Genomic DNA, 6,000 nt, shown 5'->3' with positions numbered 1-6,000 from the left:
CCTTCCTACTGGCTGGAATCCCGATAGTGCCTGGCGCCCCAGCAGCCACCTTGTAATGTGAGGTGACTCTAGGAACATATGCCTTGAACAGAGTAATAAGACTGAAGGAGGGTGGGTCCCTACATCATGCCAGCCCTTAGATGGGCTGCCTCTAGATTTTAATAGAGGAAAAACCAATTTGGTTAAGCCACTGTTCTTTTAGGTTTAGCAATCATTACTGGACGAACCAAGTACAAAGTAACATACCCCCTCCCTCTCACACGCACCGGCAAAAAGCAAAGGGTACCTGGTGGGTAGGTTTCCTTTGTGCCCCTGGCCAGCCACCTTCCATGATGCTTGGTGGAGAGGCTTCCAGCAGGAGGTCACGAATGGATCTTGGCAACAGTTCTGAGCACGTGGAAAGGAGTTGAAAGGAAACAGTGTAGCCATCAAGTTTAGGTTATGGCTTAATCTCTCTCTAGCCAAGTTAAAAAAGGTCAGACTCAACTCCTGAGTTTTTATATCTTTTAGAAACTGGTTGGGGTCTTGACAGCTCTTAACATGCTCAAAAACAGACAGCTTTGGTGTCAAGCACTTCCATCTCGTCTAGGTTTACAGAAGTCCTGTGAGGCAGGTGTTCCTTCCAGGTGAACCCGAGGCTCAGGGAAAGCTGTCACCTTGCCTAAGGTCATCCAGCTCATGGTAGAGCCAGGCTTTCAACAACTACACTTGACCCCTAAGGTACAGCCTGTGGCTAAAGGCGTAGCTAAGAGCAACCCCAGGCTCACCCACCCTGTCACCGACAACATTCTCTTGTCTCCAGTGGGTAAGTCCATTCCTTCTACGTGTCCGAGTCCTACATGGGAACAACACTTTGGGGTGTGCTTTTTCGGAAGTCCTTTTGTCAAGGGAGGCAAGGTTTTGGGAAAGAGGGTGTGAAATTGAGGCTCAGAAGTTTTCTTGGCTGTAAGCTTTCACTTAGGGGGACAACGCAGGGCAGAGCGCTGCTTTACAAAGAACACAGCCAAGGGAATTCCCTGGAGGTCCAGTGGTTAGGACTCCGAGGTTCCACCGCAGGGGGCATGGTTTCGATCCCTGGTCGAGGAACTAACATCCCGCCAGCCGCGCGATGTAGCTAAAACAAACACACACACAGAGCCAAGTCAGAAGTCAAGCTCCTGGAGTTTCTGGTTCCACGTCTCCATGGTCTGAATCTAATGACAAAACTAAAGAGGTCACGTAGCTCAGAAGGTCAAGGGTGTATCAGATACCACGCCAAGTGCTCTCAAATAGGTTATGTCATGAAGTCAGCATTTCCCTGGAGCCACTTGTGGGCCTGTCAGCCCTGTCAGAACTTAGACCAACTTCTAATTCTAGCAGCTAACCCCCAACCTCTGTCCCCAAACACAGGCACACACACCCCTGGCTGTGTCAGGCCTTTGAGCAACCAGCTCGGATGGATGCTACCTCCCCATCTCCAGGGCATCCCGGGAAGAGGAAGGTACACTGCAAACCCCAAGTGACAGAGGCAGGAACAGGTACACAAGCTATCGGGGGACGTACGCCAGGTCTGGCCCGTGTCCTGCATATACATTCTCGTTTTATCTTTGCAACAGTTCTATGGGAGACTGACGTTTAAAGCAGTTAAGACCTTGCCCGAGGTCACGTGGCAAGTCAAACCCAGATTCAAGCTTTGACTTTTCAGAAAAAAAATGAAGAACTCTATCGAAGAGGGGGTTCAGCCCCCAGAAGGTATTCAAGACTTTAGCGTCCTCAGAAATAGGGCTATGGGAGTGCTGGCATGAGGGATGGGCTGGAACATGGCCACTGGAAAAAGTCTCGGCTTCCAGGGCCTGCCCTTTCAGCCCAAGTGCCTACTTAGATTAGGCCCCGACATGCCTCGGGGGGAAATTACAAGTAAGTGTTCAATTTCTCCTTCCACAGCAGCTCGGGGCTGGGAAATTATTTCTCCCCAGCAGCCTTTCCACACCCACAGCTGTGGCTCCTCTGACTGTCAGTGCGTTGCCAACAGGTTGGAAATGAATGTATTTCCTGCGTGCGGCTGTCAGGGAGGATGCACGTGTGCTCTCCCCGCACTCCGGCGCTGGTTCTTTCGCGGGGACCCCACCAGCAAACCTGGGAGAATGTGAACAGCCAGCTGATACGCTAAGCATTGTCTAGGGTTTCTGAGGATGATGAAAGGGGGAGTGAGGGGGCCCGAAAGTGGAGGGGAAGTCTGGTTGACCTCCACTGCGCCCCTCTGCTTTATAAAGCAGGGCGGGAAGGGCTGGGAGCTGGATGCGTGCACTGGAGGAGGGATAGCTCCACCCAATTTTTAGCCGTCCCTCTGCCCCGAGGGTGTGCGGAGAGCTGGATAATTGCACACCTCTTGGCTAGGACTTCCTACACCATCCAAGTTTGTTTCCTTTATCACTTCCGCTCCTGCATAAGTTGGATCTCACAGGGTGTTAGGGGCAGGGGGTGAGGGGGACGGGGTGGGGGGGGGCAATTCATCCCAAAGTTTACTCTTCTGTCCGGTGATGCTTCCAACGGCTTAAGCCATTTGAAGTGATCCAGTCAGCTGCCACTGGGCCCAGACAATAGGTCTCCTTTCAAAATCGCCTTTCCTTCTCCAGTCCAAGTCCTACACGCTGCAAGCTTTGTTTAGTTATTGCTTTGCCCCAGGAAACTCTTGCTGTCATCCTGCCGTTGAGTTTCAGGGACCAGGAAGCTCTTCCGGGTTCCCATGTCATTCTGTTCTTGACCCTCAAGGCATTTGATTATTTACATTGATCCGTCTCCCTGGAGATTGCACTTGGTGGTGGCAACGGCACGGTGGTTGCTCAAATGCTGACGTGAGTACTGGTTACCAGGAACTGTAAAGGCCCGCATTTCAGCCTGGCCAACACTGAGGTAGGTCGTTTTCCTGTTTACAGGTGAACCAGACCCAGAAGTTAACTCACTCAGAGCATACAGATACTAGAAGGCAGAGTGGAATTAGAGGTGGTCCTAGATCATAAGATCCATCCATTAGCCGTGTTCCTTTATGGGGAACTCCGCTCCGTGAAGAATCAGGCGATCGTGGAGCATCTAACAGCTAAACGATGGTCCCAAGACCACTTCCCGTCAATGATATTAGCGTTCTTGTTGGAAGGTTTCCCGCAGCATTTCTAACTCCAAGAATCACTCCTAGAATAGTCATTTTTGTACTCATCCCTAGAAGCATCATCCTCAAAACATGAGTTTTCATAAGGACATTGGCAAGTCGACTTACAAAAATAAGGTCTGTAATTCACGTTTCCAGGTCTGCATTCACAGCTGAATCCGAGTGCACTCATGTATCTGTTTCAGTAATGTTACCCGCCCCCCTTGTTTATCCAGCGGCATATTGAACATTAAATCTTAAGGCTTAGGGAAAACTGGTCTGAAAAATTCAGTTACGTCAATTGATTTAAGACAGCTTTAACGTTTTAGCTAGCAAAGGAGTATTTTAGACGCAAACCTCTAGCTAATAAACGAGTTTTCTCCTCCCTCAACGGGCAGATCTGAATCCTCAGGGCTCCACTGACGTTGCTCGTGGGGAGGTATAGATTTGGCATTCTATTTACGGGCGACTTAGTTTGGGGTTAGGCCGCTGGGCCCTAAAGACTCAGATTTCTTTAAATAAGTGGCCATCAGTAGAAGCTGTCATGTTGACCCACCTCATGGTTTTGCTTCTTCAGATGGAGTCTCCACCCTTCCAAGAGTGACACCATGTCCCAGGAGGGCAGTTTTCGCGGCCGCCTCTCCCAAGCTCCTAGCCCTCTGCTTGTCTTAGCAACAAATCCAAGGCATCTGAAGGAGATGGGCAGAAGAGAGAGCAAAATCTGGAACTCATTTGTCCAATTCCTCTTTCTAGGCCTCAGTTTTAGGAGAAGCCAACTCTGAGCCCCCAGCTCTTGTTGGGTGGCTAATACGTTACTGACCAGGGTTGTCGGCCTTCCCCAGTCAATAGAAATTGATCAGAGGCCAGACAAGAAATTCAGGCAAGGCTTTATCGGGGCCCCTGCGGTAGCAGGGGGGGAGCGAGAACAAAGAGGTTCCCTGGCTTGCTCGCTCCCCGAGGCAGGGGCAAGCTTGTTCCTTATATGGGGTGAGGGTAGGGGTGTGTCCAGGGGTCTGGCCGGAGGGATGGCTTAGGCGGTTTGCCCACCCGTTAAGTGGTCTTGTGTGCAGGGGGCATGCTCAGCACCTTCTTTTGCTCCTGACACCCTGTTTTTGCTCCAGGCTCTTCAAAAGTGGCAGCTGGGTTTTTTGGTCTCTTTGTAACTCTTGGGTCAAGAATTTGCCCCAACTGCACATGCACGCAGTTATTTTTAGTCCCATACAGTTTCTTTGTATTTTGTTGCTCAGGGAGAGGTGTGTCCAGGTGCAAGAACTGCAGCACTGCAGCAAAGGGTCCCAGGTCCCGGGCTGTCTCACTTCTGCAGTTACAGCCGCGGCTGGAGAGGACTCCCAGGGGCAGCAGCAGCTCGCACTGTTAGTCTGAGTGCTCTACCTTTCCTTGTTAGCGTCCTTAACTCCCCTCACACCCCTCCACGTGATCTGTTCACTAAGTTGTCTTCAATGAAACCCTCTGGATGTACCAGCTGCTTCTCGCCAGGATCCGAAGTGACACACCTACTCAGGACCGGCTACATCATTTGCCCGGCCTGGTGCAAAGCAAACACGTGGGCCTCTTGTGCCAACATTAAGAATTTCAGGGGACTTCCCTGGTGGCGCAGTGGTTAAGAATCCGCCTGCCAGTGCAGGGGACACGGGTTCGAGCCCTGGTCCGGGAAGATCCCACGTGCCGCTGAGCAACTAAGCCCGTGCGCCACAGCTACTGAGCCTGCGCTCTAGAGCCCACGAGTCACAACTACTGAAGCCCGTGCTCCACAACAAGAGAAGCCACCACAATGAGAAGCCTGTGCACCACAACAAAGAGTAGCCCTGCTAGACGCAACTAGAGAAAGCCCGCGCGCAGCAACGAAGACCCAATGCAGCCAAAAATAAATCATTTATATAAAAAGAATTTCAAGTCTTCCTACATCAAGGGTTAATATAAGGACAGGGCTCTAAGCATTGGGTGCTTTGGAGCTCCCAAGGTGTGTGCACTCGTCAGCTTACGCAGGAGGGATTTTCCCTGCCACGCCAAGGCTACACAAGCTGCGGGGAGGGACGGTTAAAGGCCCCACCATGGCTTTTCGGCAGATTTCCCTACTTGACATGCAGCTGTGCCTCCTTGACTAAGAGGATGCCACTTGCCCAGGTAGGACAGCAAGCATGGGGAACACCAGCAGCGGGCTCCTAATTCAAGGGGGGTTGGAGACGCAGACCCTGCTGTGCTCCAGTCACAAGAGGACGATCTTCCAAAGTCACTGGCCGTGAAGACGCTGGTAGCAACAGCGGATGAGAATCCAAGATGCGAGCTCTCGCTCAGCATCCGCCCTGTGCTATGCTGAACACTTAAATGCCTTCCAAGTGTGTCTAAACTAAATGGGTAGCTGCATTCCAGAGATGGGAGAACCAAGGCACATCACTTCCCATCTGTGTACCTAAGTTCACACAGGCAGTGGAAGTGAGCCGTGACCTTTGAACGGATCCCCAATAAGAGTGTTTATTTAAAACTTACGGTTACCAGGGTGTGAGGGGGGGGAGGGATAAATTGGAAGATTGGGACTGACATGTACACACTAGTATATACAAGATAGATAACTAATAAGGACCTACTGTATAGCACAGGGAACTCTACTCAATACATTAATGTCCTACATTACGTTCTTTTCCTATGGGAAAAGAATCTAAAAACGAGTGGATATATGTATAACTGATTCACTTTACTGTACACCTGAAACTGATACAACATTGTAAATCAACTATATTCCAATAAAAGTTAAAAAATAAAATAAATAGCAAATTATCTTTTAAAAAAGAGTGTTTAACTGCAATTATGTGCCCCTTTGAGCCAGGATTTCATGCACTTCTAATCTTCACATCTCA

Source organism: Delphinapterus leucas, chromosome 14 (assembly GCF_059928025.1).
Source record: "Delphinapterus leucas isolate spDelLeu-1000000601 "Yukka" chromosome 14, BTC_Dleu_Yukka2, whole genome shotgun sequence".
NCBI lineage: Eukaryota > Metazoa > Chordata > Mammalia > Artiodactyla > Monodontidae > Delphinapterus > Delphinapterus leucas.
This window is presented reverse-complemented; position numbering follows the sequence as displayed.